The 18202-nt window shown below is 48.4% G+C and overlaps 1 protein-coding gene and 1 pseudogene across 2 annotated transcripts in view; one reads left to right on the top strand and one right to left on the bottom strand.

Annotated features, from left to right (window-relative positions):
• Window positions 1–18202, bottom strand: part of LOC119385848 (beta-glucuronidase-like) — a 135226-nt pseudogene that overhangs the window by 12851 nt on the left and 104173 nt on the right.
• The window catches only part of LOC119387141 (TLR4 interactor with leucine rich repeats), a 183700-nt gene continuing 173466 nt past the window's right edge, over window positions 7969–18202 (top strand). For both annotated transcript variants that reach the window (XM_037654449.2, XM_049413385.1), the window contains exon 1: window positions 7969–8506. The gene's annotated coding sequence lies outside the window, so the exon portion shown is untranslated. The remainder of the gene's footprint in view (window positions 8507–18202) is intronic.

Here is an 18202-nt window from a genome sequence, read left to right on the forward strand (position 1 = left end):
GTTTATGCAGGAAAGCATTGCGCCAGCCCAATCGGCGGTGTCTGCGTACATCGCACTGTTGCTGCTATATACGCGTTTGTCCACAAGGCTCGCAATTTCTAACTGTACATTGCGACCACCATTACGCGGATAGTCGTTCAGAGTAAATGGAGAAACATGCCGATTACGTAAAAGAGAGAAAATGAGAAAAGAAGTAGTTGCCTCGCAGTTCGCGGAGTACGTAATCCAATGAGTTTGCTGCGGCGCTATATCGTGGTCTGGGTAACAGTGCCGGGATCAGGATGGAGCCCTAACAACGTGTCCCCAGCGGCCTTACATTGCCAAGCGCGTGTGCGCGGCCGAAGCCGATTTACCGGCCCTGCAGTGTTGCGCCAACGTTCTGACGCAATGTCGCAGTTAGGCGTCACTTTCGTGTTTTTGTTCACTGAATGTGGATACAAGACCGTATAGTAGTCAGTGCTCGAGCAGGCTTCGGAGAGTGCATGTGCTTGTGTGCGTTCGGGGTATATGCGACACAGTAATGAACTCGTGGTGAGCAAAACAACGCGAACGTGCCTAGCGTTGTTCAGCGGTTCGGAGAGGGTAGGAAGCCAGAAGGACAGGTTTGTTAGAAAGCTAAAGATTGTCTTCAAAGGCGACATATTGCCATCCCACGTGAAGGTCGGACACTTTCGTCACGTGGTCCGTCCATTTACACCAAGACCACTCCAGTGCCGTAAATGTCAAAAAATGGGTCATGTGAGCATAGTCTGCAGGAACGTGGCGATTTGCCTCCGCTGTGCAGAGCCACACAATGCGGAATCCTGCCGAGCAACTGCCCTGAAATGTACCAACTGTCATGTATCACACAAAGCCTCATCAAGGGACTGTCCATTAGTGAAAAAAGAACGGAGCGTCATGAAACAGATTGTACGGGACGGCTCAACCCACAAATAGGCTGTTGACGTGGTGAGAAATAGACAACGCTCGCGTCGGCGACGAAGGTCTAAGACTACTGCTGCCCAATCTGGACGGACAACGCGATCTCCTACTCCGACAGACCGCCAGACTTCTCTTAAGCGACAGCTACCACCACTGCCGCCACCACGACCGCCCCGGCCAATGCATCCCATTGGAAAGACAAAAAGATGCAGAGGCTTTGAAAGCGGCGGCGGATGTCGCGTGGCCCTCACTGCCACCACTGCGCACTCATAAAGAGCCGATGCAGAATGGCCCGCAATGTGCATCATCGTCCACAGCTGATTGCCACGACAAAAACCTACAAGTACTCGCTGTGTTGAGGTCTCTCATGACCATGATGCGCACTCTCCTCAACAGAACGACAACTCCGTCAGCTCAATGTGCTCTGCAAGTTCTGGATTCCTTGGAGCCAGTCCTTGCAAGCCTTTTTTAACATCTCGGATTCTACCCTACTTTTAGACAACCGCAGAGGAACCGATGTCAAATATTTCTCGGGTTGTGACTGTCTGTGTGTGTGCGGTGAACACTGATGTGATGTGTGTGCGCGTATTACTTGTTCCCTCTTTCCTCCTTGCTCTCTCTATTCTTTATTCTCCCCTTCCCCCTCCCCCGTGTAGGGTAGCAAACCGGGTACAACCTGGTTAACCTCCATGCCTTTCCTTCGCTTTCATCTCTCTCTCTCTCTCTCTAGTTAAGTATTAAGAAGCGCGTAACATAGCGACAGCACTAGCAGGTGGGAGGATCCGACGCTGACCTGCTAGCGCGTGGGAGGACGATCACCCTCCGCTTGTACTCAGCGTATGGCCTAACCATTATTCCGGATTTATTTGTGGTTTTTTATTAAATGCGAATAATTTTTTAGCTAACCCGAGCCCCTAGCGCTTCTCTCTAGCCGCCAACGTCTGGGCGCTCTCGTGGTTGTCTCCTTAACTTGGTATATACCAATATCGACATAGGAGGGTATGAGTGTATAACGTATATATGACCGACAGGTCATAACATGAATAACATGACATGCCTGTCGAGTGCGTCATGAAACCCTTTCCCACAGTCATGTGGGGCGCATATCTCCATATCACGGCCCACGGTATGCGGGTATGCACCACAGGTGATTCACCGTATATATCATCACAGGACAAAGAAAATAAACACCGAAAACTTTATAGGACACAGTGGGTCGATTAAACAGGAGAAAGCCATACCGGTTTTATAAGTGGCGATATAAATGTAACGCATAAACGCTTACATATGTACTCTCGTGACTCAATAAGCTATATAGTGCTTTTGCTCAAAGACCTTTGTTTTGATAATCGCAAAGGTATCCACAATCGTTTAAGCACTGTGGGAACTGCCTAAAAAGTTTGTATGAGGGAGTTATGGTTTTAAGGTTAACACTATTGATGATTCACGCGAAATGAAGGTTTCTGTCACGAGCGTTGTCAACACACGCCCACATTCCGGTGCACACGCACAGACGCACACACAAACACATCATCACCACTGCTGAACTCTACTACGGCACAATGTGGCCAACAGTGTTGATCGAATACGCGCTGATCAAAAGGCGCTGATCAAATACGCATAAACTGACCCAAAAAAAGAGCAAATCTTCAAAGCAGTACGTGCAAGCACACCAACCTGCAAGATCGCTCTCCTGTGTGCCTTGATGCCCGCGCGCTGGGGGTGCGCGCATCGAGGCACTCTAATCTCCTGTAGAGTTTCTATATATGCCTACCTTACCTAACTCTCTACCTAAGTCTACTCTCCTCCGGCTAACAGCGTCATCTGCGCAATTTCATCGCTACGGCGGCGCCTCCGCTTCCATTGAAATGCGCCGCGTATACGGCCCACTTCCTATTGTGTTGTTATTGTTGCGTTGATTGCAATGGTTTTGCATTTGGAATACTGTTTTCATAAATATAATGAGAGCGTAAGTAATCGCCTGCTGTTATGCTTGTGGATAGTTGTTACTTATAAAATGATGGCTGATACCTCTGTCATAGGAATCGGTATAAGACGAAAGTGAAAGGTGTCGTCACAGCAGTAGTTGGTAGTTTATAGTGAATTGGTATATCAGAGTTTGTGCAATGTCTACTGTTGTTTGGGAGATATAGCACAGCTTGATCTGTACGCACTCATGTTGACGCCTAGTGGCACATCTCCGTACCGACGACTAACGCCCATGATCATGATTTCACCCTTGCGGTAGCTGAAGTTCGTAACATATACGTGGACACCGCATATGGTGAATCCCGCGCAAATATGGCGTCAAGAAGCACATAATAAACACTGCTACTCGATATGCACTCCTTCAAAGCGTCGTGAAACGCGAAGAGAAACGCTACGCGCGTCGTTTCTTCCCTCTAGCCTGGCCGTTAATTCTCACTGGGTGAGCGGGGAACGCGGTGCGACAGCTGTAACGAATAGACGAAGAGAGAAACAGAACCCGGCCATCTGGCAGTATCGAAGGATTAGAACCAACCTGAGCGTGCCAGCGCCCGTGGCAGTTGCTCGTGAGCCTCACTAAAGTCCCTTTTCAGGAACTTTAATAAGCCTCGCCCCTTCGTCCTCTTTTATTTGTAACACACTCCCGCGGCCGACGAACTTATGACGCGCTGCCTGCTTCGAGGAGGTAAGAGAGAGAGAGAGAGAACAACTTTATTAAAGAATAAACGAACCGCAGTCCGGGTCCACTAATAAAAACTTTCTGGACGGGACGTCTAATTATGGAGCCCGACGCCAACCTCAGGCAGCACGCTCGTGCAACTGAGCGTGCCAGCGCCCGTGGCAGTTGCTCGTGAGCCTCACCCCTTCGTCCTCTTTTATTTGTAACAAAAGCCAGGCGAGCGTCGGAGAGCTATGTTTCGATATGGACGCTATGAGCGCTTCTTGAGGTAAAGCCACCACCTCGCGGTGTGTTCAAGCGCTGACAAAATTACACTTCTATTGGAAACGCGCCGAATGGGACGGTCGTAGCAACGGCGCGTTTTTTCTTTTTTTTTTTTAACCTGGTGGCACACATGTCACCGCCCAGTTGTAAAGGGGACTCTCACAGCATCCATTCATCTATCCAAGAGCACTGAATTGTAAAATTGTAAAAGATAAAAGGTGCGTTCATGTAGTCTCCGTTATGTGTTTGGCGGTAGCTCAGTGCGCTAAGCGCCCGCCAGCCATCGTCGCGGGCCTAGAGGTCATGGGTTCGACTCCTGTCAAGGGAACTTTTTCTCATAGCTATTTTTTCTTTGCCATTTGATGGCGCTCATTTTGCTGACGGGCGGAAATACGTCATGAAATTCTTGGTGAACCCCGGCATAAAACACTTTCGTGTTAAAACGCATATTATTTGAAGTTTCACACACCCTCCTTACGGGGCCCTCAACACCTCACTGAAGAAGAGTGGTGCTCCAAGCTAAGGAGCTCGAATTTACTACACCAGTTTAGGGCCGTCCAGAGGGCCCACGACGCGGCGGTGAGGCTTGGCCTCCCCGTCCCCACGTGGGAGCGGCCCGCGGCGCTGCCGCCCTGAACGGCTGCGGTGCTCCTCAGGACTATCTTAATAAAGTTCATTGTCTGTCTGTCTGTCACATACTATACCTAAGCAGGATCTTGTGTACGGAGACATCCTACACGCCTGAATAATTCCTTCCTAATTCTGAGTGACGTCATGCGTAATTGAAAACCCGTGTGAATTAGGAGCGTGGCTTAATCGAAAAAAGTAATTGGTTCGTTCTTGTAGAGTTGTCACGTGATGTTATTTACCGCGTTCACGAATTCCCTTCCTTTTCACGCTCCGTCGGCAGCCCGACACTAGAGTTACTGTATATGTCCGGCTAGCAACCACAGCTATGTGGTGAAGTCGCACTCCGTTTTTGCAGGCGACATACCTACCATTGGTTGGTTGGTTGAAAAACTTTATTTGGGTCCTGCAAGGCGCGTGTCAGCGCGCAGACCGTGTCGCCGATTAACATGTCTGGTGTGTCGAATACCGGCGATAACATTGACTATCGATGACTAGTGTTAATTCAGTTCGCTGCAGCAACGGCGTCGAAAAATAGAAAAATGGCCCGAGCGTCACCTTCTCTGCAATGCATGGTTGCTAGCGGCGTTTGGAAGACAGATGCGCAACTCTGCTACCTAAAGGTAGCAGAGTTGCGCTTCCGTCTTCCAAACGCCGCTAGCAACCATGCATTACGGAGGAGCTGACGCTGGGCCAATTTTGGATTTCTCGACGCCGCCGCTGCAGCGAACAGAATTATCACTAGTCATCGACAGCCAATGTTTATCGCCGTCCTTCGACACGCCAGAGAGGTTAATCGGCGACACGGTAGGCATGTCGCCTGCAAAAGCGGAGTGCGACTTCACCACATAGCTGTGGTTGCTAGCCGGACATACACAGTAACTCTAGTGTCGGGCTGCCGACGGAGCGCGAAAAGGAAGGGAATTCGTGAACGCGCTAAATAACATCACGTGACAACTCTACAAGATCGAAAGTGTAATGAATCAAAAGCTAGTTTCTTTGTTAGAAACTGGCTAATGAAGCCAACAGACAGCTATGCGCAGCGTGGGATCACGGCGTAAATTGGAGCGTGCGAGATATCACGCGGATCCGGGGCTTAATATAATGTCTGACTCCGTAGAAGAGGGGGGGTGGGGATGTCTCTAGCGATTCGAAAGAAGCTGGAGAAGGAAGTAAAAGAGGGAGAAAGAAAAAGAGGCGGCTGGTAGCTCGTTTTACACATCGCTTTTGCGAACGAGCAAAATAATTTTTAAAGGTAATCCTCTTCCTTTTTTTTTGTGCGCAGTTTTTAAGCGGCTTGGCCTTTTCTGGAAGCTTTCCTTACTCGTGAAGGCTGGCGAGTACAGGCTATGCACAGTATTTCCCGCTGTTGTGTAGACTTGGAACTGAGTGATCAAAGCGGAACAGGAGACGTGGCATGAAGGCTCGGGTTTTCCGTATTCTTCGAACCTTTGTGTAGTGTTACTGATTTTTTAGTTCACTCAGTCTCAGGTTTTAGAAAACGTTTCAATGGTGCTTGCTAAAAATCATGGTGGAAACTTTCGGAATGATAGGGAAAAAATGTTCCAGTCACCACTGACAAGGAGAACAAAAAAAAAATGGTTTCGCCTCGTATTCATGGAGTGCCTATACATTCTAGCTTTGGGGTATTTCGAACTCCTTGTCAAAACTGGTAGGATATTGAGACCCCCAAGACCACCCTGATTTCAAGCACTGCATGATTCGGGGAGAAACTCTCCTCTACTTTCGAATGCCGCAAGAGGGCGTGACGTGTAAAGCTTGCGCACAGGCGGAAGTCGCTGCTCTGAAGGAACAACGCAGCCCATTGCGCCATTCTCGCTCTTTCTTTTTTAATTTTGTGTTGAAGTTCACAGCATCAAAAGAGCCTGATCTGATGAATACATCAGCACTAGTTCTATCTTTGTGGCCATAAAAGAGTGCGACTCCATGCGCAATATTCTTGCCTGACACACGTCTGTACAAGTGACTTCATGTACGCCCTCCTACTGTGTGACACCTGTTTTAGATGCGAAGCAGCTTATGGCGGAGTTCGATCCGGTGGTGGTGTGCGGCGTGACCACCCTTACTGCGCATGCGCATCCTCCTCCCCCTCCTCTCCTCTCCTACGCCCCCCCCCCCTCTCGCGCGCCTCATTTTCTCCTGCGCAACGCCGTGATGAGCGCCAGCGCATTTGCGTCCCCTCACCCCTTCTCTCCTCTCCTACGCTCAGCCCCTCTCGCGCGCCTGTCGACCGCGTTCCCCGCTCGCCCTGTGAGAATTAACGGCCAGGCTAGAGGGAAGACACGACGCGCGTAGCGTTCCTCTTCGCGTTCCATGACGCTTTGAATGGATGGATGCAGCTTACGGCGCGGGACTTCACCCCAGCTTAAGACCCTGGCGAGCCAGCTCCTAAAAAAATATTACACCATCTCCCGCTCAAGCGAACCATCTCCCCGCTGCTTCACATCCACACATTCCTTTAGTGGAGATGGCGTAATTTTTTTCCTTTTTTTTCTGGAGTAAAAGCAGTTCCGACTAGCCCAGCGTTCTGACACAAGGGACATGGCTATTTGGACTGAATTCCACGCTCAAGGAATTTCGGCAGCGCAGAATACAAGAGACGAAGAAACATAATCGAGAAGCCCAGTCACCGTCCTGCCCCGTATAGCTAGAACCACTTTCTCAAGGATTTTTCATGAGTACTAACCACTTTTCGTGTTCCACACGAAAAGCGTATGAAAACGCCTTGTAAACAAACAGGGGCATTTTCGTTTTAGTGTCAGGCAGCGATCGTTATACGTTTGGTAGAACAAGGACAGGACATGATAACGTGTCGCTAAAAGTAGAAGGCACCCGCTATGGTATAGGTTAGCACGTAGGGTGTCGTGCTGCTAAGCTCGAGACCCGCCGTGGTGGTCTAGTGGTTATGGTGCTCGACTGCTGACCAGAAAATCGCGGGATGGAATCCCGGCCGCGGCTGCCGCTTTCGATAGAGGCGAAAATGCCAGAGGCCCATGTTTTGTGGTCGAAATTTCCGGAGCCCTCCACTACAGCGTCCCTCATAATCATGTCGTGGTTTCGGGGCGTAAAACCCCAACAATTATTTGATAGTAGAAGGCATTTACCATATTTCTAGCTTTAAGTGACGCGATGAAAGTGTAGGATATGCCAAGTCTTTGCCAAGGTCCCTATCCTGGATAATCCGAATGGTTGAATTTTACAAAACAAGTCACGAAAGTTACGAAAACAGGTCAGGTACCTCATAGGAACTGCACCGATCGTGCACACACGGTATAAACTTTTCCCGCCGCGCGAGCGCAGTCGTGCGCTTTCGAAAGCTGCGTCCCGTTTGGCACCAGCAGTTGTCGCCCGTTCATCGGGGAAGCGCGCTCGCTCGTCCCCCCTCGGCGAGCTCTAGTCGGGCGGACCGGAGCCACTTCCGGCGAGGTGACGCAGTTCCGGTACTCCTTCGCTCCGCGTTCCCGCGGCCTGTCCGTCGGCTCGGAGCAGGCCGAAGCGGTCGTTGCAGACGGCCTTCGGACGGCGAAGGTCCCAGTCGCGTCGGCGTGCGTCGCTCGCTCTAAAGGCCCGCCACCTTCGAACGCTGGAGTGGCAGTTCGCATACCACGCCACGCCGCCAACTTTAGCATTTCGCACGTCTTCCTGACTCTTCCCAAGGACACCGCTTTCCGTGACGACTTTTTACCTTTGTGCGCGTGACGTTCGCGGTTGTTTGAAAGTTGTGTGTGTCGTGCTGTTTGTTACCTTGTCAAGGTGTTTGTCCGTCGACCCTTCCCACCCGATTCACGTAGTGTGAGCGAACGGTTTCCGCGCTCACCTTCCTCCAGCACTTCACCAACCCCTTCCTTCCCCTATTGGATTTCGCTGGTGCACCGTCTGAACTTTCCTGCGAAGAAAAAAAAAAGTGATTGTCAGAGGCGATCTTCGTTTGTGCAAGTTCCTGATTGTCAGGACCGCCGAAAGACAGCTTGCTTCAACTGGGACAGAAGAGGAACGCGGCATCACAAGGTGCGTACGCTTACATTTAGAACTGGCATGCATTGCTCTAGTAGACAGCCGTATTCGCCTTCTTAGAGCGCTTCCACGTTCATTCCCGATTGACTTGCATGTTAGGTAGATATCGCAGTTTTGTACAGAAACCTTACCTAAGAGGTTCTCGCTATCTCTTATCTGCCCATAACAGGGTGTGCAAGCCTGAGCAAGCGTTTCCGCGGACAAAGATTACTGCTTGACTTCCCTGCAACCGAAAGGGCACATCAGGCTTTCCTCCGATACGATATTAACATTCCTGACACGTTGATAATCCCACCAGCACAGACTAGGTGTTACACGCTCTAAGTTCTTGTTTCGTTCCACAATTCCTTCGCAAGAAGCATCGCTGATACAGAGCATCCTCTGGCCACGAATCCAACCAGCCCGCCGACCTTATCGACGTTCGCCTGAATGCTTGCTGTTCGATGCAATCCAATAGGCCGGGTCGCTCTCGTGCTGGCAGCCGGTGGCCGACTCGCATTTTCTTTCTTTCCTGTCTTTCGAGGCATTTGCCTCGAGAGCACGTGCCGGCCGTGTTTTGGTTCAGCCTGGCTCCTTTCCTCCTCACCTTCCGATGTCGTCCTGTTGCGTAATGAAACTGGAAAGGGTGGTTCGGCTGCACCGTCCCCGAAGTTACGAGGCTTTTGCAGAACGGGTTTACCCTCGTTGCTTCCCTTTCTCACTCTCCGTCTGTCGCCCTTAATCAAGGGCATCAAGGGGGACTGAAACTAGTTTCGTCTTCTTTTTTTCCCCTCTTTTATTCGTTTTGTTCGTTCGCGCGCTGTCTGCGAACAGCTGTTATACGCCGCGCTACACACGGCCGCGTTCTAGAATAATGAAAGAATTGAGCTAGTGACATATTTCTGCGTTTTATTTTTCGTTTTTTTTTATTTTTGCATATCACCGCGCATTTTCAGAGCGTCACATTGGCGATACCTGCCGGTCAGAAACAAATCGTCCATTGTATTTTTTATCTATGAAATGCTTGGCGTCTTAATTCAGAAATCATGGTTATCTACCAGGAGTGTATCTAGGAGCGCGCACACCGGATCACTTGCCTCTAGCCGAGCGACCCATTCGTTCCTAAATGTTTGTGCAATTCGGATGACCGGCGTAAAACGGAGCGCGATGTACCGAGCCCCTTCCTACACACACACAAAAAAGAAAGGTTCCTGGTTAGGCCACTGATAACTACCACGAGACAACCGTTTCCTTATTTATTATATTAGTACTCTATTATTTTTCTAACGATAATGTGAAATACATCTTGGTTATCAGTACGTATAAAGCAAGTAGCCGCCGCTCTTGTTCAATGCATTATTTCTCTACGACGTCAGTGTTTGCGTTAGCGTTAACGAATGTTAACGCTGCTTAAATATCGTGTGATATATTCTTAGTAAAAGAGGAAACTGCTGCGTTTGCTTTCGCGTATATGAACGGGTTCGTCTTGGTCAGTTTTTTTGTTTCACGGCTATGCCAGATAGAGACAAAAAAAAAAAAAAAGCTAGCACCACTGCATACAATAACTTTCGTTTATACAGGACGTTTTATCAATGAACTCGAAACGACACCCGTGAATAATTTTTCTTTCTTTAATGTGTGATGATGGGTGGCGCGTAATTAGTACGAATGCGTATATCTTACAAGAGGCAGTCACGTCGCAACGAACTGAGTCATTTGCATGCCGTCCGCAATTAAGCTGCTCGTTAAACGACCTGACCTACATTTCGCTCAGGCGTCCGCCGTCTTTACGCGAACTCTCCTGCGGCTTTAGTGGGCGTCACTTGAGTCCGCCAACTTATATGGATCGGCATCCATTAATCATAAACATTTATTTGTAGGCTTGTTGCATCACCAGTGCGGTAGCATACGGGACTGTGTCGTTTAGAAACTGGGGAAATTTTTCTTTGCCTTAATATTTGTTTTAATATAATCGTAGACATTACGCCGAGAACACGTCGACAGATAGCAGTGGCCTGATTTCTTGACCAACTAACAGCTATCGAGATCATACACTTAAAATGCATTCATTCGCAGAACACATTTTAAAGGACTGTATATCTCTTTCTTTCCTTTTTTTTTTCCCTTCGACGTATACAAACTGAGAATACAAAGCGAGATGGATTGATCAGTATGTGTGTCGGAGAAAGTTCGCCGCAGGTAAGGGATTGATTCAGTGAGAAAACGTTAATTACCTTGGAAAGTCAAATAATACGCCGCCATGTTAAAAGTGGTGTTCGTCAGGGCGCGCTGCCAAACCACTAAGCAAGACATCGCGCATCCTTGACGCGCCCTGCTACCTGCCGACTTGCTCTTACACAATATGCCTAAGAAAAAAAGTTTGCTTTAGCAGGAGGATCTGACACATTTCATTTATTTTCACTCACCACTGCCGTTTGGCAGCACAGTGTGTAAAATTTGAATGCAATACACGGATAATTCGAAGCAGCGCGAGTGCTTGAGCAACGCTTGATTTAAAAACATGATATTGTCAAAATTATAGACGATGGAGGCCGACAGCTAATTCCAGTGGTGTCGACTTTGCGGTATAAAATTATTCGAGCGCAAATACGGTACATTCACACACGCACACGCCCATACAAACATCCAAACAAAACATGTGGCTTATTTAGGCTCGATTAACCTTGTACCGCAATGAGCTACTAACTAGCCCACCAAGAAAATTCTTCACGTGTTCTCGGTATGAATGACGCGGAATGCTACACAATCGTGCCACATAGTTGTGTTGAAAGTTTCATATGGTGATCGATTCGAGTAGCGATAAAAGTGGTATGACTAAGAAGAAGGACTTGTAGATAATAATTCTTACAAAGTATATTTGTAAAATGAACACAAACGTAAAATAAGCAAATTCGTTGAGATACTCCCAACGAAATTTCTTTTTCTTACAGTCAACCTTGATTTACGTGAATGCGAAGTACTGGGAATTTATAAAGTGCCATAAATCGCCAACTTTGTGCACTAAGCGGCTTCTGCTGTAGCTCACCACTGAACATTAATTCAGTCGCACAATTGAGTTTACATAACTGAGCAAAAAAAAGAAAAAAAAAACATACTTACAGACTATAAGAAACGATACACGTGCTCGCCTAAATAAGTTTCCTCGTGTTCTGCACGACCCCATGCTACGACGACGTACCGTCGCGCTTGCCGCGTATAACGTTGTATAAGCATCACGCATTTCAGCCCTTACAAAATGTAAGCGCGCTTTCGGGATGAGCAGAGCGTGTCGACACCAACCAGGAACCAAACGAGATGAATTTTTCCTCTTTTCTTGTTAACTTTTTCTTCGCAGACCTGCTCCGATGTGGCGCTTTACAAAAAAGAAAAAAAAAAAGAACCGCCAGCAATAAGGTCGTCGGTCATGCGTGCGCGAATCCCGCGCCTAAAATGCTTCCCGCACGAGCTCTCCTGCCGAGGAGTGCATGCGCGCCACTCTCGCCCTCTCGTTTTGGAGCGAGAAGTTTTTCGCGAACACCTGTAGCTGCTGGTGGCCGCAGCGACGGCGCCGCGTGCGGCCTGCTGCAGCAGAGAGGAGCGTTGCAGCAGAGCGCTGTGTGTGTGTGGGCTCTTATCGCACTCCTCTTATCTCAGCCTTGCGTTGGCGGCAAGCACACTCTAGCTGTGAGAGCGGGGCAGGGCTATCGCGCTTCGCGTTCGGTTTTTCTAGCGCCTCGCTGACTTGTGAGACTGGCTAAGCGGAGTCGTCGTGATGCAGTGATGCGTTGTCGGTGATGACCGAGCTCTCAGCCAGCGTGTCAGCTCCCACCAACCCACTCGTTCTCTTTCTCTAATACAGCAATATCGGCGGGAGGGGAGGAGTTCCTTTGGTCGACGGGGAGGCTCTTCGCTAATGGTCTTCGTCGGGTGCGACCGCGTGCTTCTTCAGCGCTTTGCGGAGCTTTGTTAGGCAGAGGAGAACGGTGGCGATGAAAGAACCGTGTCCTAATGAGAGTTGCAGGCGGCGGTTGTACTTCTTCCGAGCGCTGAAGACGGTGATTTGCGACGGTGTAGCTGCTAAAATTTTCGCGGGGTTCAGAAAAACAATAAGAAAGAAAAGTAGTTGTGTAGCGTTTGGCGTGCATCTCATTTAGGAGATCTCTCTCGCGTGCGTGCTGGCCAAACTTGTAGTGCACGGAGCGGAGCTCGTAGAAGAAACGATTGTTTATATCCCAAGACTGCGTGTTAGCTTTCTTGTATTTTTATTATTTTTTTACGCTGTCGCGAATTTGGTACATTGTTCACCGCATAGCTCTGCGTGGCTCGTTCAGATCATTTCAACTTGCAACGGAATATTAGGGTAAACGGAGTTGGGAAAAATCGGTGGCTGCCTCTTAGCAAACCGCATGCAAGCTGGCACTGCGATTTCATTACGATTGCTTCCGGGAAACATTTCAGCTAGTTCGTCCGAAAATGGCCATTTGCACGCTGACACTTCATCGAGGGATTCTTATCTATTAATGATCTTGACATACTGCGCATAACAGGGACGACGAAAAAGGCGGAGACAAGCGCGGACTATCTAACTGAAGGTTTATTATTAAGGGGTCTTATATGTGCATGGAGATAAAAGGAAATGAAAGAGGGATAAACACAATATAAGCAAGTCACCGCCTTCCGCTCTGATTATCTGTTGACGTGTATTTACCTCGAGAAACAACAAACTACAGATCTCTTCACAGAGCTCGAAAATGAATCGGAAAACAGAGGAATTCGGTCGTATCTGGGCGGATAATGCCTCTTGCGTCTTCCATTGTAAGCCCGTCCGCATAACGGCGCCGCTTTTCTTCCTCCGTGGGATCTCAGCGATGAAAGAGCGTCTCCAACAGTTGTCGTTTCACTTGCTGCTCATAATTTTTTTGTTATTATTATGATATTTGAAGTGAGCGAAACATTGTTCTTCTTGCCCTTCTTGCCTCGAGTGAGCGCGTGCTTACGGCAGCACGCCCACCGTAAAACACTGTTTGATCAGCGCTAAATCCGTACAGATTTTCGTTGAGCGAAGGCTTTGCGAAAGAATAGTGATCCCCCTTTGCCTGCTTCTTCCCATCTGCGCAACGTTTTGCGGCGCAGATCCGTCGGCTTCTGCAGGAAAGCAACATACTTTCTTTCTTTCTTTCTTTCTTTCTTTCTTTCTTTCTTTCTTTCTTTCTTTCTTTCTTTCTTTCTTTCTTTCTTTCTTGCTTTCTTTCTTTCCCTTTACTGAGCTCGGAAGAACCTTCGTACATAGAAAACAGCGCGTCCGTTTTACTTTTTCTGTCAAGCGCTCGCGTTTCGCGATAATGCTTTGTCTTGTTTGTGTGAGCGAGGCAGCTGCGTGTGCAAAAGGGAAAGAAAGAAAAAAGTTAAATAACGAACCCTGCGGGCCATGATGCCCCCCTCCCCACTTCCATATACACATGACGTCCTGTCAGAGGTTTGTGTAGGAAAGCCTATTCGCAACAAATTTCTTGCATTTCTATCGCTCCATGCTTCTCGTGTGTGTGTGTATATATATATATACTGGGTGCGTTTACATATCAGCCCTTTAGGGTTAGAACACGAGCGTTCCTTCTCTCTCTCTAATTGCAAGGTTTTCTTTATTTACTGCTCGTAATCACGTACCGCGCTTTTCGGATTTTCAGCGTGGCAAACGCCGTGCACGAATCTTGCGGCGCAGATATTTGAGAGGTGCTTTTGGGATAACGTCAGAACGCAGTAAAAAACAAAAAATCTTCTCCCCTTCTCTCTACCCATTCCTTTCTATCGTATTCTTGGGCGGTACAAGTTGTGGAAGCGTACGTGACAAAAGTACACTCCTGACGTGGAAATTTTCATGTTGTCTATATAGGAAAAAAAAAAAAAAAGTTGCAAAAATGACACTTCGCGTTTTTATATACAAAATTCGCGCGCTTTCTCACGTTTCAGCGTCACCGTTTTAACCTTTTCACGTAAGCGTTTATTGCGAACAGAGCTAACTAGGCAGGAGTTTTTCTTTTTTCTCACAGTGGAGAACCGAGCGCAAGTTGTCAAACCAAGCTCGGTTTTACAAGTTGCGAGAGTATTATGTAGTAGCTCCTGCAGTGAGAGAGGGAAGTGAAGGTGCTTTATTTCAGGAGTAGCAGCCACAAGTGAGCTTATGTTCATAACCGAAATTACACGTCTAAGCTACGAAATAGAGAGGGAGAGAAAGAACCAAAACAAGTAAGAAAGCATACAACGTTTATGGCAATGGTGAAATAACGTATACACGGAAGGGCAAAAAAAAAAAAAGACGTGCGTACATAAAACCAGGAAACGAGTGGAAGATGAAAAACAGACAGAGAACTTGGTTTTATCGTAACGTCAATCCTATCTCGACGACCATCTCGCAACGCGAACTCATTCAGTCTTCTCTCCATTATATATATTTTTTTACGATTTGTTTTTCGCCCCAAACTGGACACTTTGGATATACAATGTTTCGATATTGCGTCAGAACCCTTCTGGTGGCTGCCGTTTGCTACGTTGCTCGCTTTATTTTTTTGAGCGTGTGTTTCGTTTTATACTGCTTCAACTACGTGCCTTATCACTATAATGGCAGAATGTATAGCCATCATTTCGCGAGGCTGCGCCATCCTATCTTTCCTTTCATCGGTGCATATTTGTCTTCAACGTCGGCAGCTGCTCAGCGTCGGCGGAGGAGGCCGATAATCTAATGGACAGAGACAGAGAGATAAAAAAAGAAGAAAAAAAGAAAGCCGTTATAGAATAAACAAGCAGCTCTTTGGAAGACACCGGGTCCTGCATACGAAAAACCAGCGGGAGGGGCCGCTCACTCGATATGCGTTTATGATTGTTTACTCGATCCGTTTCCCTTGAATCGCTATACGTACCCTATCTTCCGCAGAGCTTCGCGCTGTAGGAACCGCACGTTGCCGGGTCGGCCACCGATGTTACACAAGCAGCACCGCATGCCTACGTAACACGTACACACACGCACGTATAAGATACACGGGTAGCACGTATAGTTTTCGGCGCTCTAAAACCGTGCACTGTGGCGGAAGCGTGAGCTCTCATATACGCATTACTGGCCGGATGCACAAATCTTTCACAGTTAGAGGTGATTCGAACCCTTCGTGCGCACGACGAACGCAGTGCTGTAATTGCTTTTCACATGATGATTCTTGGTAAGTGGGCCCTGGCCTTGGCTGTTGTTTTGCTGTCTTACCCTCCCCACTGAACCGGGATTGAGGTTTCCGCCACTGTATGGGACAGTTATTGCGAGCTTCCTGCTTAGAAGTTCTCTTTCTCTTCCTTCTTGCCATTACCACAGATTGGTGTAGAGGCACTCTTTGCTAACATGTCATAGTTACCTTTTGAGTTCACCTTCATCGCGTTGTTCTGTGCGCAGTTTCTGGGACCGAGTTCTGGGAAGTATGCCTTTATATAAAGACGTATCATCTGTTAGCTGCAGTCGCAAGTACCACAGGGTTGCTGCATGCTGTGACTAGCGGATTTATGTCCTTAGGAATGCATTCCAGAGTGTACAATAAGATTTGCGGGCATTCCCCCCGTTCCCACATCGATATGTATACTTACGCGCACCAAGCGAAACAGATCCCGGCCAGTTGTTACGCACAGGTAGACGGCGGTTAGCGATAGCAAGAGCCAGCCACTCAAAACGCGGCTCTTATCAAAGTGGAAACAATTTTCAGTGCTGTCCTGGCTTCTAGAAAGCTGCACGGTACTTAACGGAAACAAAAATGTGGACGTGCGGTGGCAGAAGAGTGTATATATATAGTGTACAGGACACCTCTCTGCAGCGTCTCGAAGCGACTGGTTTCTGCTCTCCAACCGCGTGTGCCTTGAATATTGAATAGGCATCCGCGTGTGTTGCGATGAGACCGCGGGTGTGCTCGTCCTAGGCATTTCTTTCTTCGCTTGTTTTCTTTCGTGGGAGTGCGTACATGTGTTTCCAGCGTTGAAATAGCGTTCCTTTCTCTCGGTTCTTTATTTGTCCTCCTCGCGTATCTGCCTGGGCGCGCTTTGCATTCCAAGCTCATTTGCGCCGCGGAGTCGTCGGCGCGCGTAGACTTGGCTTGGCTTCTCGCCCCGTTCGCCAGCGGTCGTCGTCGCCTTCGTCGTAATAGAATACGCCTTGCGTGAGGAATGTGTACACACACGCGCGCGCGCGGCCGGAATGCGCGCAGGCGCGCCGAGCGGGATTTCTCGCCCTCTAGCGGCGGACTCTCGTTTTTCACGGTCGCGCGCCAGTATCTGAGGTCGAGGAAAAAAAGGAAGAGTTGTTTTGACAGGAAGAGTGCGGGGGAGTTGGCTGACGATATAAAGCGTAGAGGTTTTTTTTTTTTTTTTTTTTTTTCAAGGCGCTAGTGCGTGGTTTGTTGTGCACGCGTCGGCCCAAACTTTCTTTCGAATTTCTCCATTTCTTCTCCGTTTTGTTGGGCGGTGGAGTATTGAGCAGCTGTCACTGACAGGCGCCGTCCTGTTTTCGTAGGCGCGTGGACGCGCCCATGAATGCGCTAATATCGACACCGTATGTATTAAATTCCCTGGTGAGTGGCGCGCAGAGTGGCGCTTCCTTTCTTGTATGGGAGCGAGGCTTTTGTGTATGCGTGTTTACTCGTCAGAAACGCCGTCAGCACGTGCCTATGCATTTTCTTCTTCTCGCTTATTTTTATTCAGCAATAGTTCTTGGGATCAAGGTCATATTTCTTTTTTTGTCATCTCGTTCACTACAATGCTTGTCACATTGCAATCGTTCAGCAGCTGCGTGCAGTTTTTGTAAGTGCTGATACTGATTCCCCGCGTTTCGCGAAGCACCCAAAGCCTGCAGGGTCGGGCATCTGTCGTGGCCGCAGGAGACGTGTATTTCTTTCTTTCTTTCTTTCTTTCTTTCTTTCTTTCTTTCTTTCTTTCTTTCTTTCTTTCTTTCTTTCTTTCTTTCTTTCTTTCTTTCTTTCTTTCTTTCTTTCTTTAAAATTTATTCTGAGATACCACACATTTTCTTCGGTACAATAAGTTGGATATCTTCTTTTTCCGCTTCCTTCGTCCTTTACAAGCGGAAAGCTTTTCAATCGCGGTCGATTTCACCTCACTTAATTCCCCGCACCGCGCGCTCGCGTCGAGCCACACCCTCTCCAGATCCAATTTGACGTCGCCCAGGAAGCGCGATTCAACCAGCCACGATGAATCCCCGTATAGACGGGCCAAGCCAAGCCCACACTTAAGCCAGTTTAGAACGATTTCCAACTCTCTCGGCAGCATCAGCAGTATACGTATATCGGCCGGTATACACCGCTCTATATAGAAAAAAAAAAGGAGGGACCACGCGCTTGGTTTCTATTACCACGTCTCTCTCAGCGGGCATCATTCTATCGCGCTTTTCTCCACGGTCTCGTTTTTCTTTGCAGAGGATGTTCTAGAGGAAAGGCTCAAAGCGAAGTAACGAAGGCACGGGCGAAGGGAGGTAGATTGGATGCGCGCATACATGGACCGTAGAGAGATGCGGGACCGAGGGGCCGGAATTGAAAAAAGACAAAGAGAAGGAAACGTTACCGACGTCACGCGGTGTGAAACAAGTGAAATGGGCTCGGGAGGAAATCGCGGGCAATGAGACACGTTCCGCACGCACGCACGCACGCACGCACGCACGGTAGAGGCGAGAAAGCA

Source organism: Rhipicephalus sanguineus, chromosome 3 (assembly GCF_013339695.2).
Source record: "Rhipicephalus sanguineus isolate Rsan-2018 chromosome 3, BIME_Rsan_1.4, whole genome shotgun sequence".
In the NCBI taxonomy this organism is placed as follows: Eukaryota; Metazoa; Arthropoda; class Arachnida; order Ixodida; family Ixodidae; genus Rhipicephalus; species Rhipicephalus sanguineus.